Source organism: Physeter macrocephalus, chromosome 9 (genome assembly GCF_002837175.3).
Source record: "Physeter macrocephalus isolate SW-GA chromosome 9, ASM283717v5, whole genome shotgun sequence".
In the NCBI taxonomy this organism is placed as follows: Eukaryota; Metazoa; Chordata; class Mammalia; order Artiodactyla; family Physeteridae; genus Physeter; species Physeter macrocephalus.
Genome location: NC_041222.1, coordinates 61,988,567 through 62,009,667, shown reverse-complemented (window position 1 = coordinate 62,009,667; position 21,101 = coordinate 61,988,567). Strand labels below are relative to the sequence as shown.

Sequence of the window (21,101 nt, the reverse complement as noted above, 5' to 3'; positions counted from 1 at the left end):
TTCTAGTGTATTTTTCATTTCAGTTATTGTGTCATTCATCTCTTTAATATGAGTTCAAACATATGAAAAAGTCACAAGAACACCAGGAGCTGACATATACTTTATCCAAATTCACCAACTGTTTATATTTTGCCCATTTATCATTCTTTCTCTCTCCCTCTCTCCCAAACACACAGAAAAAATATATAATTTTCCTTACATATTTGAATGTAGATTGGAGATTTACCCCTAATACTTAAGCATATATATCCTAAGAACAAGGGCATTTTCTTACATCATCACGGTACTGTTATCAAAATCAGAAATTTAACATTGTTATAATACTGTTCTATGAACAAAAACGAAGAAAGAGCATTGCTCACCACCCTGTTCTACGTACCCACAGCAATTGCCCCCTGACAGTGGAACCTGAGAGGAATTTGGGATGAAAAACAGGATGTGGTGTTCTGTGCTTTGGGTAAACATGCCCTTAGATAGTTAGATGTATATCTTAGGAAGAATTTCAGTGACCCCAGATTCTTGCATTTTCCTGTGCATAGAACAGCACTAAAATTATTAACTCGATTTATCTGTTATTTGTGATTAGCAGTAATGTTTTACCAAGATGTATGCTTGACTGCATGTATTTCCTAGCCAAAAAATTATATGTAAACTGGCTTCTTTCCTACCTTTTCAGAGCAGTTCCCTCAGAGCCACTGAGAGGCTGTTTCCCAGGCTATAGTCCTCAGCAATTCCCTAAATAAAACAAACTCAAAATGCTTATGTTGTGCATTTTTCTCTAAGTTGACTGTTCTCTAATACGGTTTATGTTCCAACTTCATTCAAATTTCCAATATTTCCCTTTATTTTCAACATTTTCCTCTAGTCCATGATTTAATCCAGGATCACTCTTTACTCTTATCTTGCATTTTTCTTTAGATTCCATTAATCTGGAACAGTTTCTTAGTCTTTCTTTTGCCTTCATGACATTGAAGTTTCTGAAGAGTACAGGTCAATATTTTTGTGGAATGTCCCTCAATTTGGGTTTGTCTGATGTTTCCTCAGGGATTAATTCAGGTTATGCATTTTGGGCAGGAACAGCATTGAGTTAATAGTGTCTCTTTCTCAGTGCATCATATTGGAAAGTACATGATATGGGTTGGTCCCAATTTTGGTGATATTAACTTTCATCATTTGGTTAAGGTGGTGTATTCAAGTGTTACCAAACCAGGTTTGTTTTGCCCAACTTGCAGCAAGCCAAAATGCTGAGATGCTGAGGTTTGCAGCAAAGAGAGGGTTTATCCACAAGGCAGCCAAGTGAGGAGATGGGAAAACAAGTCTCAGATCTGCCTCCCCAAAGGTAAGGGGCTCAGAGTATTTACGGGATAAAGAATAAAGAAGCAGGGTGGTCTGAGGTGTGGGAGCATGGAGAAAGGTGATTGGAAAAAGATGCAGTAATCATTGTTCTGCACAGGCATAATTAAGCTACAAGCCTCTGCATGTTTGAAAATGGAGGCACTAAGCATGATCTGGTGGAGTTTTCTGCCCGCTGACATCAAAAGGCCACCAAGGGGACAGTCACACATGCCCACTTGGAGGGCTGGTGGTATGAAGGCAACCAAAGCACCATTATGTCTGGAACCATTCAGGCTATATAAATGACTTTACACTTTAGGCTATATACATGGCTGAATGCTTTCTCAAAGCATTAATCACGCGTCTCCATGTATCTTCTATTTGATTAAAGGATAAATTACTTATTTTCACATGCAAAAATTTTCTTTAAATCTCCTAACTTTTAAAGAAAAATCCCTACTAAAATCCACAATTTTCAGATCCTCTATGATTTGTTTAATTATATATTTATACCAAGTATAATATCAAAGATCTGGAAGCACATGCCATAATGATTAAGAGCTCAGACTCTGCAGAATGTACAACTTTGAATCCTGTCTGGCAATTATTTGCTGTGTAATCTTGGCAAAGTTACTTTGCCTCTCTGTTTCCCAGTCTTCTCATCTGTAAAGTGGGGATGATCAGAATGATACCTCAGGGGGTTGGTGACAGGAGTATATTCGATAACACAGTTAAGCACTCAATGAAAGTTTGCTCTTATTGTTATCATTTAGATTTGATGAAATTAAAGCTACTTCTCTTGGATTCCATGGAAACGAAATTGATGTTCTGATCTAGGGGTTATACTTGTCTTAAAAGTTAGGGAGAGATGAGTATACCACTGACAGAAAAAGGGATGTGTTTTCTAGGTAAACACTGGGTACCAGGCTTTGCCCTCACCATCTTAGTGTTGGGCCCTTCCTTTAAGGTCTATGGAGCCCAAGAAAGTGGGAAGGTGCTCGTGAGATGCCTGTTTCTCTTCCACTCTGTTTTCTCACAATTGCTAAGAGGAGGCTGTACCAAAACAGCTTATTCTGGGGAGGCACTGGAACTGAGGGAACAGCACGTCAAATTTAGAGTTTGAAACTGGGAATGAGACTGGGACTCAGGGCAGAGATCCACAGAGGATTGATTCTGTTGGGAAGAGGCCAGAAGCCAGTGAGGAGGGCAGGACTGAGCAATCTGGTGACTAGTAGAAAGAGGACGGCATAACTGGTAAGAAGAAATGTTGCCACTTAAGACCGTAAGATGCAGATCTCCACAGAAATGGTAAGGTGGGGAGATAGGAGACCCTGGCTGGCAATCAAAACAAATGTTACTCTTCAACAACATAAACGCCAGGGCAAAGAAGAGGGTCAGGAAATCAGTCATCAGATTAGCTGAGGTCAGGTGTTGAGTACATACTCAACAACTTGTGTGGGGCAGTGAGTAGTTTCCAAGCAGACCGTCTAGAGTGCCAACAAAAAGGACCTGATGACAATGGCCAATCTGTCTTCTGCTTCTGCTCCTAGGTTAAATGCTGAACTCATGGTCTCAACAACAGGTGAGAGCGGGTAAATATTTGTGAGACATTTCACCGCACCCCAGCCCTGTGTGGCTAAGAGTGCAAGTGAAACCAGTTAGGGATAATCAGTGGTTAGAGACAGACTGAACTGTACTAGATGTTACTCGGCTTCTTTTGAGGGCCTACATGTGTATATCTAAAAATGAAATGAAAATAAATTCTTGGCATAACAACACACACACCATGAAAAAGTTTAAAACCTAAGTTGACTATGTACCCAAATTAAACAAATATAGCTAATTCTAAGTGTTTCATTATGTTTTAAAGGAAATCTACAGAAATGGGTCTTTTGGGCTTCCAGGTCTTTTCTCAACACTTCATTTATACGAATGGCTTGGGTCATGCCCAGGTCCCTTTCTCTTCTGATCTGTTGTCTTTTCCTGATCTGTTTCTGTTGCTTCTTTTACCATACCCGATGTGAACACAGTTCTGCGAAGTTTTACTGTCCTTGTAGCTATTCATGTTGCCAGAGCCTACCTTACCCATTGCAATTAGCCACCTGTCCAGCCTTTGTTTATGACTGCAACTGGGCTCTCCTGTCCCTGATTGCACTTTCTCATATGTTCATTGCATTTGTCTTATTTTTTTCATCTTCACAAAAAGATGAAATTTTTTATTGCTATGTCTTTCAGACTGGGGCATAGGGGTCTGAGCATCTTTTATCCAGAGTTGGGTTGGAATCAATAGACAAAAAGCAGAATATTAGAAGCAGTGAGCATGTCTTGAAGGAGAACAGTGTTAAAGCCAGAGTAAGCCATCAAAAACCAGGTCTCCAACACAAGTGAGCAAGGTGAAGAGTTGGAACCCATCTTGGATATAGAGCAATCATAGGAACTGATGTGTGGCTTGACAATGAAAATAACAAAGAAACGGGTCACCTCTTTTGGTTCCCTACCATATGCCAGGTATTTTCCATCCTATGGGGAGGTATTTTTAGCATTCCTTTATAGATGAGGAAACGAAGTTCCAAAAACGTTCTATGACTTAGCTAAGATGTGATGGAGCCATACTCAGGTCCATCTGATTCCAAGCTCACTATTCCCCTCCAATTCCACATAACCATGGATGGACAAGAGGTACAGAGAAGGAGACAAACATGGAAGAATGCATGTAGTATAGTTCAGGCACACTTGGAGGATTTTTTTTGCCATACTTCCTTCATGGAAATGCTAAGTACACTTTAAGAAGGAATATCAGAATGTACAGTCAAGATGTCCAAGAAGTGGTTAGATGAGGGAAGTATCTGTATGAAAGTTGACTAGGAGCCAAGAAGTAAGGGAGCCAGAACAGCTATGCTAGGACCTTGGGACTAGAGGCTGGATATCAAAGACCTTTAAATCAGACCCTTTGTGTCATTTTGGCCTAAATCAATCTTGGTAATCCTGTTTCCCCTTGCCTGGGATGGATAATTCTATTATCCTCCCTTAGGGATGAATGTGTGACCTAGTTTTGGCCAATGAAAACTTAAGAGCAGTCTGCTGGAGTGGGGGCTTCTGGGAAAGATCTTCCTGCCTGATAAAACTTTGAGAAAACCTTCCTGCTTGGAACACTGTCATATAAGTATGTGACATTCGGCTATGGCAGCCATCTTGTGACCATGAAGGAACCACAGAGAAGCAAAAACAATCTATGAAATAACAATATCTGACCTTTGTATAGCCTTTGTATATTGTTGATAATTTGGAAAGTACTCTTATATACCTCATCTCATTTAATGCTTAAATAATCCTGTGAGCTGGTTATTTTGTGTGCTCTGGAAGGATCTAAAAGCTGTGGATTCAACCAAAATGACAGCAGGTGATAGAAATAAAGTTATCCAATATTTCCAGGTGGTTTTCTAACTAATCCTATATGGTTTAGTTTTGGAAATAGTTTCCAATGTTGCCTAAAATGAGCTCCTGAAAGAGGCTTTTGACTTCAGACCCATGGGATGTTGCAAGGAAAATCAATTAACAGTTTAAAGCACAGGTTTGTGTCTTGCTCAGAAATGGATATTGGAATGGTTAAAGGCAAAAACAGTTAGGTAAAACTCTAAAAAGTACACAAGCACTTGTTGACACAATTTAGGGACAAATTACTGAGGAAATGCCAAAGGCTCAATGCTGCTTCATAAACTAGTTGGAGTGCAGACCTTGGGAATCATTTATCATAGAGATTTTATTATCATTCATTTTGGAGAAATTTCACCACAGCGTTTCAAGGCAAATTCATAATGGCTTTAAATCACAGGTGCCCATATCTCTACCTTCTAAGTACAAATAATTTCATCCTGTTAAGTCTTAAATTAAAAGAAAAGTACTATTTGATTATATATAATCAAACGCTATAGAGTGGCATTGACCTAAAAACAGTAGCATTTATAAATAAAGCAGAATACGGGGGAAATATATTTATTCAGTGCTTATCATGTACCATGTATATATTACATAATCTAATTGACTCTCCCAACATGCTTACAAGATAAGATTATCAGTAATCTATGAAAGTGAGTACATCACAGACTCAATGAAATCACTTTTCAATGTGCAATAGACCAGAATATCATCCTGAATTATTAGACTCTGTGTATGGAAACAAAACATGCAAATAATTCAGTTAATTCAATTTTAACAATTGAGTCAAATGACCTTGTTTCATTCCTTGCCCAAAAAACCCTACTTGCTGAGTAACTAATTTAAAAAAAAAAAGAAAAAAAACCTTTTAATTATTAAGAGGTTGTACAGCCACAGCATTTGAAAGGATCTCAAACAAGCTGGTTAAATGGATTTGGTTTGGGGGCATCTGATGTAATTATCCTCCTACTTCAGACTTGATGAGAGCAGTTTACATAAGTTAACTTATTACATTATCCCCAAATCCTATGAGGTATGAATTATTCATATTTTACAAATGAGAAAATAAGTTCAGAAATGTTAGCATGATGCCAAGATTGCAGAGTAAGACAATGGCAAAGGCAGGACCCAAGTCTAATGTGTCTTGCTCCAAAGCCCATGTCTATCTACTACTTTTCGTGGTAATCACTACACGATTGTATTTTTAACAGATGATAGGAAGAAATTCCTTTGAATTTTAAACCACAAAATGAACTGCTTCACTAAGTGTAGGGTCTGTTAGACAATTTTTCTTAAACAAGAATTTTACGTATTTCCTATTTTTCTCCTTTAGGGAGTCACAGAAGGAGCAAAGGAGAAAGCTTTGCTGTTATTTCCAAGAGATTCTACATGAATCATGCCATGGCTGTGTGTCTACTACATGAACATATGGGTAGCACCATTCTGATAAAGTCCAGATCTCAAGTCCAATTTCTATGCTCTGGAATGACTCGACTGACCAGCAATAGAAAGGCCCAGAGCCTACCACCCTCTTCTCAGCCCTGCAAAATCAAGCTTAGTGTCATTGTTTAAATAGGCAGGTATGGGCAGGCACAGTTCTTAGTCAAGTTGGATGTTAATTTTAATAAAAATAAAATGAGTTGATGGGCATTGGATTAGGACTTGAGTTTGAGTCTTGCCCTGCCTCTTAATGACTAAAACTGTGGCAAGTTACTCCATTTCTCTGAGCCTCAGTTCTATTATCTAGACATGTTTCTTAAACCATATTTCTTAAATTTCTAATCCATTTGAGGAAGAATACTGCTGTAAAATTCACTGAAATTAATTACCAGGAAAATAAAAAGCATAGACATAAAATATACACTCTTTTTAGATGATTAGATTTAACAGTCAAAAAATTACTCTAATTGTTAAAAGTCTCTAGATACCTGCTGTCAGTGTCTCATCTCACTGTGGACTGGAAAGAAAGAGCTCACTGCCTGCCACCCAGTCCAGGAACTGCATTTTGAATAGCACGGATCTTTGAAACTAAGGCTAAAAATATCTTTAATCATTGGAGGGTGGTTGTTAAAATTCAATGCATAATGTATGTGAAATGCTTAGAAAAGTGCCTGGCACGTATAAAACATAAGGAAATTACACTTGCTTCAATAAAATTAAACCCAGAACCTCTAAGGAAACAGCACCAGGTAGAGAATCTCCCAGGGAAAGTGAGGTAAGCCCCTGACTGAGGGCACTTGACCTTGTTCCCCAACTTCACCTTCCCATCGAGGTTTTCTTCTTGTTCTTTCTCTTGCTCTCACTCCCAACTCTAGCTCTGTCTATTCCCTTCCTGTTGCCACCATGATACTGGCCTCATGTGGGATGAAATTTGTTCCCATGCAGAGTCAGAAACTACATACAAGGAATATAAATAGCCCAGTTTACAAAGTATAAAGTTCTGGACCCAACTCAACTTGTCTATTTGGTTCCATAAGCCCCTTGGCATAGAGGTTCTTGAGCCAGATTCGTGACCACCCAGCTCTATTCTTTCATTCTTATTTGTCTCTGGCAAGTCACTTAAGAGCTCTGGGCTTCAGTTTCCTCCTGTATAAAATGGGGGAAAAAGTAATGCCTATCTGATAGGATTGTTATGAAGATTAAATGAGCTAATATATATCAAGGGCTGAGTATAGCACCTGGGACATAATAAGCAACCTGCTCAGTAAGAGTCAGCTGTCATCATCATCATCATCATTATGGTCACATGGAAACACCTGGGCCCATCAATTCTCACCTCCTGGTCAATACCTGCACAGCTAAAGTCATTCTGAATGGACCCTAGAGAAACACCCTCCTAGACAAAAGCTCCTGCTTAAGAGAGATCCTATCAAAACACCCACCTGACTATGATCCTTAATCTTAATTTCCACCGGAGAGAGACTCCTTTTCCCTGAGCGAATGGCGCAAAAATGATCTCATCTTTTAAGTGAGACCCCTTCCCCTACTTACCTGGATGTGGCTCATTCACACAAGGCTACAGTCAACCTTAACACAAGTCCCTACTGTCACTTGCACATAACATGCAACACAATTACAATGTGTTTTGATATCCAGAAACCATTTCCTCACGGCAGGTTTCCTATCGATTATCTAGTGCCACAATAATACTACATAACAAACCACCACAAACCACACAATAAACATTTATTACTCATGCACCTGGGAGGTGTGCTCAGAAGCTTTGCTGATCTTGGCTCAGCTAAGCAGTTCTTTTGGTCTTGGCTGGACTTGCTTATATGTTCACGGATTGCCTGGGTGTTGACTAATCTAGATTGTCTCAGCTGGGGTGACTGGCATGACTTAACTCTGTTCTGTGTGTCTTTCATCGTCCACCAGGCTAACACAGACATGTTCTCATGGCGATGGCAGGGTACAAGAACAAGTGGAAACTCAAGCACCTTTCGGGTTTCTGCTTGCATCACATTTGTTAACATTCCATTGGCCAGAGCAGGTCACAAGGATGAGCCCAGAATAGGAGTGGGAGAGCAAGCGCTGTAAAGTTACATGGCAACAGGCATGGGTAGTGTGCTCATTAAATGTTAATTATGACTTCTATTTCCTTATATTTCTATCCAATTAGATCAGGAAAACCACTTGCCGATTCATATTACCAAATCAGGACCTTATGTCAAGCCAAGATTTTACTGAATATACACTCTAGGATTTGGTTTATTTGTTTGTTTTAGTGGAATCTATACGGTACTTTTCCTTTTCTTTCTTTTCCCCACTAGGAAGAAAAGTAGCAAAAGAAAACAGATTCATTTTTAATAATGGATATCTGAACATTTCATGTCATAATCCCTAGGATGACTTATAACTCCTATTGGGACCAGTCTCCATCCCGTGGTATTATGTTAGTCTCAACAAATGAATTTAACACACAAGGAATAATACTCAAATACCTACTTATTAGAGCTGAATGCTTTTCTCATAAAACTTGCAAAATACAGAATGAGCTTTCCTACTGAAGGTAGACTCTAGGGAGATTCCCTGTGTTAGGAATTTGATATTTTCCTCTCAAATAAAAAAAATACTGCATTTTTCCTTTCTGAGACTGTTTCCTAACTAGGTGGAGAAATTACTATTCCATTTCTTGAGGGGGAAAATGATTTTCATATGCACGAAACTTCCCAGGTAACATCTTGGTCAAAGGGAAATATGAAGTCACTCCTCCAGTCAATGACTTTGTGGGAGGGTTCCTGGAATGCATCAGTGATTTCAGAAAGGGTCCCCTTCCACTTTAAGATCAAAATCAGAACTTCCTCTGCCCCCCTGCACAAGGAGCTACTTGAGCATATACATGATTGTGCATGGAGAGAGGGTGAGGCAATGAGAGAGGGTAAGGTCCTTGTCCAAACTCTAGCTTGCAGGTGCTTTTGGTCCCTTTGTTATATACAAGGTCAGTTGGATAATTCATCATAAAGACATGTGAAGGAAGTCACGAGCAGTGTGAAATGGTGGGGTCACGGTGTGGCGTAGAGCCCCTCCCAGTCCTCCCCATATTTATGCCACTGACCTCATACTTCTGTACAAAACCTGGACTCTGGGGTCAGACAGCAAGGGGTTAGTATTTTAACTAGGCCCTTTACAAGCTCTTTGACATTGAAAATTTGAAATGATTTCCATGAGTTTGAGGCTACTCATATGTAAAATAAAAATTTTTTCTTATACCTACAGTGATACCTGACATACAGAAAGTCACTAAATACCAATTTCCTATATCCCCACTTCATCTCCCACCATCCCCCCGCCCTGCCACCAGCACTCCATCTTCTTTCTCCCCTGCCCCTTCTTGGTCCTTTATTCTCACCTCAGCCTCAAGCCTCACAGCCACTGCTTACCCAAGAGAGAGAGAGAGCCAGAGACAGACTAAAAGTAGCTAAATCTTGTTTGTAGAAATGTTCAGCTTCAAATTCGTCTCTGCAGAAAAGCAGTAATGCACTTGAAGAGAAGAGATGCCAGAAGAAAAACCAGGGAGTGTGGGGTTTGGTCCTGAGAAGGGGAAATGTGGAATGTTTATAGTGTTTCACTGGCATGAGACCCAGGCTTTCAGGGAGAGAGGGAGACTGAAATTACTTTGATTTTCATGGAAATGATCATTTGATTTTGATCTTGACAGAATGTCACTGAGTAAAATTCTGAAATTTAGGTTTGGAGGGAGAGATTTGGGGGAGGGATTGCAGGCTGCAAGAAAGAATAGATGAAAAAAAGTAGATTTCATTCTGGGAAAAGTAGGTGTGTGTCTGTGTGTGTCTGTGTGTGTGTGCACACGCGTGTGTGTTGAGAGCAATGGGGGTGGCGAATGTAGAAACAGGGAATTCTCTTTTCTCCCCTGCCTTAAGGAATTCAGGTTTAAAACAGAAGTCTTAAGAGAAGCTGAAAGAAGACTGTTCTTTTTTTTTTTTTTTTTTTTTTGCGCGTTATGCGGGCCTTTTACTGTTGTGGCCTCTCCCGTTGCGGGGCACAGGCTAAGAGAAGCTGAAAGAAAACTGTTCTTTTTTTTTTTTTTTTTTTTTTTTGCGCGTTATGCGGGCCTTTTACTGTTGTGGCCTCTCCCGTTGCGGGGCACAGGCTCCGGACGCGCGCGGGCTCAGCAGCCATGGCTCACGGACGAAGCCGCTCCGCGGCATGTGGGATCTTCCCGAACCGGGGCACGAACCCGTGTGCCCTGCATCGGCAGGCAGACTCTCAACCACTGCGCCACCAGGGAAGCCCAAGAAGACTGTTCTTAATTCTCTTAGTTCCATGCTAGTTATAAACATTGGAGAGAAAGTGGGATTGAAGACTGCCTGGTAACACAGGCACTGTAAACCTTTTATTATCATATTTGTGGCTTCTGGGGTATGATTTTAATGCCATCTTTTAAGATGTTGCTCACTTAAAGCAATTGTGTTTAATTTTAAATTAAGTAAAAAACCTAACTGAAGTATTCTTCTCCCTTCAATTAATTTTCCATTTAAGCATATGATTTCCTTGCTGAAGAAACTCATGCCCTGAAAGTAATGCATAGGTTAATTATTTTCACACTTAAAGAGATCTATTAATTATGTAAAATAATATTAAAATAAAAAGCAATGCATTGTAGAGACAGGTATTCCTGCAAATATTCTGGTCCTGGCTGGTCACAACTGGCTGTGTGATCTTGGCTGAAGTTGTTAACTTCTGAGCCTTAACGCCTTCATATGGATTACATAAGTGTAAAGGTCCTTTTAGCTCTAAAATCTTTTATCATAGTTAGTCTTAAGGTGAATACAACACCTTAAGGTTAATATGAAATAAGTCCATCCACTTAGATTCTGCAGATCTTAATTCTATAAGCAAATTAACTTCTCCAAACTCCAATTTCCTCATCTATAAAATGGAAATTATAATAGTGTCTATCCTATTGGTTTGTTGTGAGGTTTGCAAAGAGCTTAGCATAATGACTGGCATTTAGGAAGTGCTCCAAGAATGTAGGTTTAAAAAGAAAAGGACAAGAGAACCCACTGTGCTTCAGAGTCAAATCGTTCTCTGTGATTCTATTTTGGGCACTGTGGGCTGCCCAGTGTTTAGATGAACAATGTTAAAGAAGAGTTAGCAAAAGGTTATGGTGATGATGATGACTGCACCTAACCAGGTGCTATTCAAAATGCTTTTATCTGTGTTAACACATTTAATCCTCACACCAACCCTATAAGACAGATAAAATTACTATTTTATAGATGAGGAATATGAGACACATAGAGGTTAAGTGACTTGCCCAATGCCACACTAGTAAAGATCATCCTCTACTTTCTTTAGTCAGGCTGGAAACTGACACTGACCCTGAAGTATCTGAAAAAAACAACAAAAACAAAAACAGAAAATTACTTCTTTGTTAGCCTCTTTGGTTTTTTAAGGATGCTCATAAAGTTAGATAATTAAATGATGCATAATCCTGAATCATCCCCAAAAGCTCCCCGCCTGTATCTAGCAGTTTCTTCCCACCTGGTGCTAATGAACATGCAAAAGAAGATCAACATTTGTCTAATGACGTTAACTAATGCTGCCCCCTGCATGGTGATTATGAGTGGAGCTGTGCTGTGGCTTCAGCAAGCAGGTGGTGGGAGTTCTTAATGAAGATTGCATACAGATTATAGCATTTTGGTATATTTTAGGATGAAATTCACCAAGGGTTCAAAACCTTTTCCAATTTGCTCACTTATCTCACCGCTAATAGGAGGGCTTGATGTAAAGAACTAGAAGCATGGGAAGAACTAAATATAAATCACATTAGAGCTACTACCCCCACGGTAAAGAAACCACTCAGAATGCTAATGAATAAAGCTTCTGTGATGCTCTTCATGAAAGGAACTGACAGGAAGCAAAATATGGACTCAGAAGACCAATTCTGACTAAAGAGCACTGGCGTAGATCAGACTTTCTTTCTACTGGGGAATGAGAAGTTTGCTAAGAATTAAGAACTATATACACCTATGTGTAAGAGAACAAGTGAACTTGAAGGACTGGATGTGGTTAAGAGAGAGAAAGGAAATGGTGAATTGCTTTCTATACTGAGAGGAGAAATTTATTCATGCTAATGCTGGGAGGTGAACTATTGAAAAACCGTTCAATAACAGTGAACAACTTATGATTTATTCCCCGGAAACAGAATGGAGAGAAAAAAATTTATTCTGCTTTGCTTTGTACACTTCATAAGGTCATGCTAACTGAACGTGTTCATTTTTTTCACCTATAGTTGCAGTAAGTATATTCAAATATAATTAAATGTATATTTGCTAAACATGAAAACAAGACAAGTAGAAAAGCTCAAAAACCTACCTCATCATTTTCTGAACAATTTTCCAGGGTTAAGAAGGAAAATTTGCTTTGTAGTAATTGTAAAAGCCTTAAGACTTTTGTTTATAGTCATTTCTGTTCATTTTAAATTTCTTCTACTGATTCAATTGCTTGAGAGGAAAGAATTTGTATTCAAAATCCCAAATTCTCAGCAATCGCATTCAGACACTATCATTTTATTAGTCAGCATATCCACTTTTTTGTTTGGATTTCAAAGTTTGTTTTTAACCATAGACCAATATTTTCCTGTGTTTATTTTTTCCCTATAAACGTTCAACTTGTATTTCTCATTTCCCCAAAGGACAATGAGTTCAACGGTGACATGTTTATTAGTGAGGATGGGCTTCAACTGTGTGCAAATTAAGCCCACTGCCCTAGAATATTGAAAGTATCTCAGTGTTGACTGTATTATTTTTTCTGTTTATGATTTGAATTTCTTTTAATGACAAATACTAATTTCTGGTAGTTTGATCTTACCTAAGAGACATCAGTGGCTCTAAGTATGCTGAAGTGCTCTTTGTATTCATATTTACTCATCATTAAACAAGGCTGCCTTTTCATTGGAAGCAAAAAGATTTAATTTATACACATTATATGCTCACACATATTATTATGGGCATGCACACACAGGGGTCCAAATCTATTCTTAATTATTCATGCTAGTGGAAGGGACGCAGAGACAATACAGAGCTATACACAATCCAAAACCCTTAAATATTTTAGTTTAGAAGGTCCTGTTTGACTTTCATTTGGAGATGGAAAATTTACCAAAGTGATATATGAAATAAGTATTGATATTAGGCACCTGCTGTACAGAGAATTCTAAGTACCAGGGGACATTACAGGGTATAAAAGGAATACCTGGCAAGTGATTTGCTGAGAGATCAATCAAAAGGAGGGATAAACTACACAGTTGTGATGCTCTCTAGAGAGAGCAGGGCAATAATGGATCAACTCACACGAAGTAATTGCCAGACTAAAATTCTGGTGATGAGGCAGTGAAATACAGAGCAAGCTTCTTGGGTTAAATTCACCTTTACTCCAAAGTTGAAGGGCATAATGGCTATAGTTTTCAAGAATGGAAAAGCATTTCAGATCCCCAGAAAATTACACAGAAGAAAGGCCAAGTAAAGTCACTGCTTTCTGGCTCCAGGATAGGTTGCGTTAAGTGACTTGTCCGGCGTACAGTGTGTCAATGGCAGAGAGCCTAAAATTCCTGTTCTCTGAACCCTCACTCAGTGAAGGGATAGGGTCCTGGTCTTCTGTAATTGGATTAAATTCAATTTCTCCACAGAACAGTTTTAATAGCTGCTATGACTATGGCCACATAAGATACAGCAGGTTAAATCAGTTTCATCAATTCCATTGACTTGAGTAACTGGGGTTTAAAACTACAGCCACACACCAAGCCAGCCAATGTTGCAGTCACATTAAAAACTCATTCCTCATCACATATGCCTCACATGTTTTTTCAGAGCTGCCATACAGCTAGAATGCACTAGTATAATAGTACCAGTTGTTAAAATATTAAAACATTTCTGTTCCAATTGGTAAATAGCCACATCTCTGATAGATCCTCCAAATGCCTTAACCACCACAAGAGCCACCCAGACTTCTCAGATAGTCTCCATAATCCAGTAATTGAAGGGGACACAATCAGGGCCCTTGAGGACCCTGCTTCATTCTGATTGGTCAGTGCTGGAGCCAGAGTTTGTTCTGATTGGTCACTAGCAATGGCATGCCAGTGGTTAAGTATTACTCCTACTGTTCCCTTCCATGTTTTTGTTCATGCTATTCCCTCTGCTTCGAATGCTTTTTTTCATTTCACCTGTTCATATTTTCTCTCATGTCTGTCACAGGGAACTGGACTACACAATTTTGGGAGGTGGTAGAGCAGTATCTGTAAGGCTCTTGTCTCCATATCTGAGACTGGAGCTCCAGGCAGTCAGGAAGGCTGGCATCCCAGAAACAAAGAAGGGCTGAAACCTTGTCTGGTCTTGCCTTTCACTTTGGTGATGAAAGTATCCTTCAGAAGCAAAAGCCCTTTATCACAGAGCTAAACATACACACCGAACCCAGAAGTCAGAAAAGCTGAAGGAAGGCGCAAGGGAAGGTAGAGAAATTGCAGGCCTGGCTGCTGCTTCACACTAACAAGGTGAGTTAGCAGATTAGCATCAACATGTGTGCACCACAAATTGGCTGCTGCTTCCCTTCTGCCTGCAGCAAGACTCTCCTTTGTGGCCCACCCTAAACAGAAATGTAGAAGAAAAGGAATTCTGGGGAATGTAGTCAGCCTAGACAAGGTGACTCATGACAAAGCCATCACACCTTAGTATGAAGGCTTAAGTGCCATCCCCTCCCTGTTTCATCCCTCTCTCATCTGGCCAGGCTGGAAGTTCTCATTTCCTCCTCTGAGTTCCCAAAGCCCTCAAAATAAAACCACATGGTGGCATTTAGCATGCAGCTCGCCTTTTAATTTTTAGTCTGCTTATTGTATTTCCACCACTGGACTGTAATCTCCTTCAAGTTAGGATCTGAAGGTCATTACACTGTCTGACACATGGTGAACAATTCATAAAAGTTCATGGAATGAATGAGGGAATTGTTGAATGAATAATGAACTGCCTGATGGAACACAGAGATGCTGTGAAGTGGGATTCAAGGGTAGTGTAGTCACTATTACTATGCAACAAATCATCTCCAAAGCTTAGCAACTTGAAAAAACAGTTATTATCTCACAGGTTCTGAGAGTCCTGAATCTGGGAGCACCTGCATGAGTCGTTCTGGCTCAGGGTCGCTGGTGAAGTCACAAACTATTAGCTGGGGCCGTAGTCTTTGAAGGGGCTGCAGGATCAGCTTCCAACCTTACTTACGTGAGTATTGGTGGTAGGCTTCACCTCTTCATCACATGCACCTTTCCATGGGGCACAACATGGCAGCTGGCTTCTCCCAGAGCAAGGGATCCAGAAGAAAGGGAGGCAATACCACACTGCTTCCTATGACCTAATCTCTGAGTCGTACACTGTGTTTTCCACCTTATTCTCTTAGTTAGAAGTGAGTCACTAGGTCCAGCCCAACAGGAGGGGGGGATTACACAGAGCCTGAATCCCATGAGGCTGCCTCACAGGTGGGAAGAAGTAAGGCTTTGGGCAGGGGCCATGCCACAGAGTTCCTTAACGGACCTCAGAAGAATTCAACTCACTTCCCACTACTTAGTGTGTAGAGTCATGTTCTTTTCTCTCTTTTTCTTTCTTTCTTTCTTTTTTTTTTTTTGGTGTGTGAAGTCTACTCACTGAAAATAAGCCTTTAATGTCAAGCCAAAGATTGGATTTTGTAGAAATGCTTAAGAAGAACAAGGAGAGGGAATCCAATTTGGAACTAACCTTTCTTTACTAAAATGATTTCCTCTGCTGCAGCCAAGTTTGTTTTGGCCTCTAGAAAATACTGGTGAACAATGTTAACAGCAATTCCAATTTCACACATACAGGTACACACGTGCACATGCACACACACAATCCTGAGTTTGTATCATCAGAATAGATATTGTAACCTAGTCTGGGGAGTTCAGGCTAGCCTTAAGTGGTTGGACAGTAATAATAGATATATTTGTTCAACAGCCAATATAGCCAATAATAGTTTATTGAGCACATACTAAGTATCAGGTGCTGTGCTAAGGGTTTTCCATGTGTTATCACATTTAATTCTTAAACAATCCTATGGGGTAGGTACTACTATTTCTCCCATTTTTTACAGATGAGTAAGCTGAAGCTTAGAGGAATTACATGACTTAGAGAGAAGCTTAAAGAAATTACTTACATAAACTCACACAGCTAGCTGGTGCCAGGACCAGCACTCTACATTCTTAAATGCATCAGCACATGGCTGTCACCATCCTTCCGGGAGACATGCTATGTGCTAGGGTGGGTGCCTATATTCATTGCTCATTCTTCTCTATAACCCTTTGAAGTAGGTATCATTATCCCCCTTTTATGGATGAGAAACAAAAGCTCAAAAGAAGATGTTGCTTGCTTTAGCCCGCACAGTTAATATAATAGCAGCCCAAGATTCAATCCCCACAACTGTCTGAATCAAAGGTCCATGCTCCTTCTACCACCTTTATTGTTTTCTAGCTCAGGGGTTTTCCAACTGCAGATCATAACCTATTAGTGTATAGTGAAGTCAAATAAGTGTGTCCCAACCAGTATGTAAAACACTGGAGTAGAAACAGAATGTAAGAGAAGGGAAGGAAAGAGAAGAAAAGTGAACAGAAAAAATTAGTATGCAGCGCACATAGCGATGGTAAGCACTGCTTAAAGTTTTACTTCAGTTATGTATATAGGTATGTGTGATTGTGTGTGTGTGCACACGCACATGTGTGTGTGTATGTGTTAGAATTTAAAATGCATTTCTTATTTTGGTTGCCATCAGAAGCATTTGAAAGCCTCTGCCCTAGCCATTCCTTCTGTTCTTAAGGTCACTGCCAACAGTGCTCAGGTCTTAATGATACCTTACCTTCATTTTACACACTTTCTTCTGGCTTTAACCACTTAGACAAGTGTGGTTATAAAGATCCAATTCCTAGTGCCCTTTCTACTAAAATAATTACAGAAACCCATATGCAACTTACTAGCTGTGTGACTTTTGCCAAGTTACTTACCCTGTCTAAAGGCAGCCTCCCTGAATTTTACTTTCTCCATGTTTAAAGTACCATAATTATGTGCTCAGTTATGTTGCAAGGATTGACTGAGATCATGTAAACGTCTCAAGCACACATGTGCCCGACACAACCATTAAATAAGTACCAGTTATTATTAAATTATCTACAGACGGTCCCTGACAACTTACAATGGTTCGACTTTATGATGGTGGGAAAGCAATACGCATTCAGTAGAAACTATACTTGGAACTTTCAAGTTTAATATTTTCCCCGGGGTAGCGATATGCAGTACAATACTCTTGTGATGCTGGGTAGCGGCAGTGCCACAGCTCCCAGTCAGCCACGCCATCACGAGGATGAACAACCCAAACACAACCATTCTGTACCCATACAACCATTCTGTTTTTCACTTTCAGTACAGTATCCAGTAAATTACATGAGACATTCAACACTTTATTAATAGGCTTTGTGAGAGATGATTTTGCCCAACTGTAGGCTAATGTAAGTGTTCTGAGCAGGTTTAAGGTAGGCTAGGCTAAGCTCTGATGTTCGGTAGGTTAGGTGTATTGAGTGAAATTTCGGGGACTTAACGGTATTTTCAACTTACGATGAGTTTCTTGGGACGTAATCCCATTGTAAGTGGATAAAGACCTGTACGTAGACTGGAGGAGTCTTAATTGAGAGTCTCACGTTCAAGGAAATAAAAGAATGAGGAGGGAAATGTACTCTTTTCTAGCTTTGAGCCCTCCAACCCCATGAAAACATAAATTAACCTAAGTAGGTCTGCCATCTTTTGGTTTATTTATCAAACACTTATTGAATGCCAACTATGTGCCAGAGACTGGACTAATCTACAATGACACAGTAAGAGTTTTTAGTGTGAGGCCCAAGTTTATATATGCTTCCTAAAGTTGGGGTTTATTAGAAGAGCAGAGTGACAAATCACCCTGGCACCTTATTTTATGATTCTGGACAAGAGTGATCATTGCTTAACTCTTACACATAAGCTCTGTCAAATGAACTTCAGTGATAATAGCCTCATTTTTTTTTCAAGCCGTGTCCACCTGGCATCCGACTGATCGAATCTGAGGTCCTCACTTTCCATTTTTATAGCTTGGTTCCTTCTCTCCACATGCCACAATTGGGAGGATTGATTTTCTTTGTACATTGTCTTTTCTTCTCTCCAATTCCCAGGTCCCTCTTTTTCTTTTCTACCCCTGCCGTCCATCACTGACTCTCCTGTGTTCTGCCTATTACCTCTAGCCCTGAGCTAAGGGACCCACCTCTTTTTTCCTATACACACTTCTAATGAGAGGTAGATTAGCAAGAATCAAAGTGTGGTTCTTAGGGGGAAAAGCCACAGTAACCCAGGACAGTGGTTTCTTATTCTTTGCCACTCATCTTTGCTCTGGGGGGCAGGGAGCTTGCCAAAGGAAAATTGCCTTTCCATACCTAAGGTGTGTGCGTACAACTTAACACTCCTTCCCAAAGGGTCAGGTCCAAAAGCAGGGCCTCAGAAATGTTGGTTGACTTTAATTGAACATAAAAATGATGACATTTTAGCCTGGATTTACTAATAAAATCATAAGCAGTTATTTTTACATTTGTGTGCCCCTTAAAACTTAAAAAAATATTTTCACACGCATTCTTTTATTTCACACACTTACACTTCCATTGCCTCAAAAAAGCAATGAGAACAAGGATTGTTTGATGTTATAAGAACCCTGTGAAGTAGACAGAGCAGGTATTTTATTCTCATTTTCTAAGACAAGGAAACTGAGGTTCAGAGATACTGTGTTTTACCCAATGTCACCTAGCTCTTCAAGAGCAAAGTTAATGGTGGAGTCTGAGCCTCGTGGCAGCCAGCACTTGTCGATCAGTGCCCGAGGCCTGAACACGTTTTGTGGCCAGCACACCATGGCTTGATTCCAACTGCACCACATCCAACAGACATGGGTCTTTGAAGCCTTCTAGCGCTGGAGCTCAGGCCATAGGCAGCCCCATAGTGGCAGAGAAACAGAACCTCTGGATAAACTCTTCCAGGGAAGCTTTGCTAATTTGGGCGGCTGGACAATGTCCCTCATGAATATTTGTCAGCATGATTGTCACATCATTTCACTGTGGTCGTAGGGACTCAGCTCCAGAATTCTACACAGTTAAAGGACCTGGATCCCAGTCTTTCAATGGCTTTGAGAGAACTCCAAAGGCCTGCTCTTGAGCCTAGTGGGCCTCTAGGCAAGATGTCCCTCCCCACCAGGATGTACTGTCAGTCATTCAGCCATGACAATGCCCTCAAGGGCCCTACACCATGTTACCTCTTCCTTCAGTTATGGGCAGCATCCCCTGGAAGCCAGTGATTCCAGACACAAGTATCAGAACCTTGCCAAAGTAGACTAAGGAGACGCCAGTATGCACACCACCTGCCATGACCCTATAGCACTGACAATGTGGACAAGTGGTAAAGGCTAGAACTACCCATGTTATCATGAATTCTCTGATCACAAAGCAGACCCGGGAGAGCATTCAGTGTTTTGAACAACATGCAGGGCTGAAAGGTGCTGGCTGCACACCCCACAAGGGCTTTCCCACTGAGGGAGATCAAGTACCTTCAAGTGGTAAAAGCATGCCACAAACTAAAGCTACACAGTGGAGAGACAACAAAAAAAGAGAGGCAGGCTGCATCGGCCCAGACCACCCTAGCAGCACCCCTCACTCTTTCTCTAAGCAGAAACCCAGAGGCTGTTACACTACTGTTCTTCCACAGCTTTACCTGGCCCAAGCCCAGTGCCATGGATTCTGTAAGTGGGTATAAGGACAGAAACTCAGATAAATGGAGCTTCTTTGAGCCAAGACCACTCCAGAAGTCTGACTCAAGTTTTGCCACCAGGCCTACAAAGAAGCCCAGAAGCCCTCTCCAATGGAGCTGATCCAGATTGAGGCCACCTGAATGGCTGAGGATCCAGCAACATTCAAGCCACCCAAGATGGACATCTCAGTGATAGAAGGGAAGAAACAATGACTGCAGATCCATAATCTCAAACTTGAATGTGCTCATGCCTACTGAGTTCTAGAGCTCTTTCTATTCCAGGGACTCTGGGTAGAGGGTGTCTTGTTCCCTTTTACCTTACCATAAGAAAGGTTTTGTATTTTGGGGTTTAAGTTGTTAAACTGAAGGTAGAGCTGGAGATATAATTGGCTTCTGAGAAACACTAGTGCAAAGCTTGTCTTTGTTGTATGGAAGAAGCCATTCTGTACTGCTTTAATTTACAGTCAGACTAAATCATTAACCAGTGACGTATGAGACCTCATTACCTATTTTTATATCATTCACCCTAAACAAACACTTTGATTATTGCTTATTAGGTAAATATTTGTGTTGTTCCAAAACCCAGTCTCCTCAGTTCCATTACCACTGGCAATGCCCCTAAAAAGCATTGGCAAATAGTGGAGTAGAGATATTGACTAACTAGTTTAGACAACTTTGGCCCTCTTGACCCTGTGCTGGTACTGTGTGCTCTGGTCTTGTCAGTTAGGGGAACCTAAGAGCTGATTGAGATCTGGGTACAATTAAAAATCATACTTGGCAGGCATTTCTTTGCTGAAACTGGACTCTTTCTGCCCTTTTAGTCGACCTAATGGATCCCTTTTTCGGCAGCCAGTTTTATCGTAGCACCTCTTGGGCCAGTGCTGTTAGAAGGATGCTTTTTTGTGTGGGTCACACAGAGTAAGCACTTGTCTTACATATCCTTTTTTGCACTTTAAAATAAGATTAATTTAATTCCAGTTTGGTTAAAAACCTTGTAAGGGAGAAGAT

At 40.4% G+C, this 21,101-nt stretch overlaps 1 pseudogene; it reads left to right on the top strand.

Moving 5' to 3' along the window:
- The first annotated feature begins 19,470 nt into the window (after positions 1-19,470).
- On the top strand, positions 19,471-20,358 carry LOC102991205 (putative monooxygenase p33MONOX; annotated as a pseudogene).
- The last annotated feature ends 743 nt before the right edge of the window (positions 20,359-21,101 follow it).